This window comes from Orycteropus afer, unplaced genomic scaffold, assembly GCF_000298275.1.
Source record: "Orycteropus afer afer isolate SDZICR_OR568_19922 unplaced genomic scaffold, OryAfe1.0 scaffold00319, whole genome shotgun sequence".
Lineage (NCBI taxonomy): Eukaryota > Metazoa > Chordata > Mammalia > Tubulidentata > Orycteropodidae > Orycteropus > Orycteropus afer.
Genome location: NW_006921906.1, coordinates 411,000 through 412,656, shown reverse-complemented (window position 1 = coordinate 412,656; position 1,657 = coordinate 411,000).

The window sequence follows — 1,657 nt, the reverse complement described above, 5'->3', positions numbered from 1 at the left end:
TTTTGATATATCTGTGTGAGCAGGGTATTGTGCTCTTTTATTCACTAGTTGGAAGAACTTAGGCATTCACCACCTATCTCCTGGTTGGTGTGATAGATAATGAGGGTGTGTGCACAGGTCTCTGTTTGTGAAGAGCAGTTGAGGGTGAGTTGGGCCAGTATTGGCCACCATCTATCATTGGTCAGTTGGTGCAGAAGCAAGTAGTGGCCCTCACTCAGTGGGTGAGCCATCAGGAAATGGGGTATGGTTGGGTCATGTGGGAATGGTTGCTGTCCCCCACTCAGTTAAACAAAAATAAAATTTTAAAAACACCAAAAGATAAAAAACAAGAGAACAAAACCACAAACTGCATAAACAGAAAGAAACAATTGGGGAAAAAAAGGCAATAAATGAGAAAAAAGATTTTAAATATATATTTTTAAAAAGAGAAAATAAGATAAAGAGAGAAAGAAAAAGAAAAACACAATATCTGGGGAGGGTGGGAATGAGAGAAAAGAGCAAGAGTAAAAGAATAGTGAAGAAACAATGAGAAAACTGCAAAAAGAAAAGCAAGGGATGGAAAGAACCAAACAAATTTTTTAAAGAAGGGAATCAGGAAAAGGGATGAAATGCAAAACAAAACAAAATAAGAACTAGGGAAGGGAAAGAGATATAAAAAATTATAAGGAATAAGAAGTAATAATTTTAAAACAAACAAAAACAAGGTGGCACACAGGTCAGGGCATCCAGGCTTTGTCAGAGCACAGACCAGGATAGAATTCCTACCAATCCAGAATTAGGTAGAGGCAGGAGATGGCCACACTTCCACTCACCAACAGGTTATGAATGTAAGAGTAACAAGGGAAATATAGCACCTTTCTAGTTGTCAGCCTCCAGTACAGTTGTCCATGCTGTCCTTGGCAAATGGAGCTTATTCTTAGGTTGCTACCTGGATTGGAACACTGCTTGCAAATACTCAAAATAGCCTTGCTGCTAGCAAATACTCAAAATAGCTGTGCCCTCAGGACTGTCAGCAGTCCACAGCTCTGTTTGCCTACTTCTTCACTATTTTCCTTTCTAGTTGTCAAACACCAGTGCAGTTGCCCATGCAATCCTTGGTAAGCAGAGCCAATTCTTTTCTTTTTTAAATTGTGATTTGGGTGAAGATTTACAAAGCAAATTCACTTTCCATACAGCAGTACACATATACTTTGTCTCATGACATTGATCACAGTTTACCACAATGCAACAGCTCCCCTCCCACTTCTGCCTGATAGTTACTTCATCCCAGTGTCCAGCCCTCCATGCACTCCTGCCTCCTGAGCTGTCTCCCTGTGCATAAGCAGCCCTTCTTTCTCTCATGATTGTTCTCTCCAAGGAGTGTATCTACCTCAGGTAAGTGTTCAACTCATGTGCCTGTCTTTTGTTTGGCTGGAAACCACAGGTGTGGGTTCAATTCCAGACTTGAAGGGCAGTTAGGGGCCATAGTCTCAGTGGTTCCACCACGTTCTATTGGACTAGCAAAGACCTGGTCCCCCCCCCCTTTTTTTCCCCCTCCAAATGATTTTGAGTTTTGTTCCACATTGTTCTCCCTCTCTATCAAGGATCTGCTACATAGATCCCCTTCCAAGTAGATGACAGTGGTAGCCGGGTACCATCTAGTTCTTCTGGTCTCATA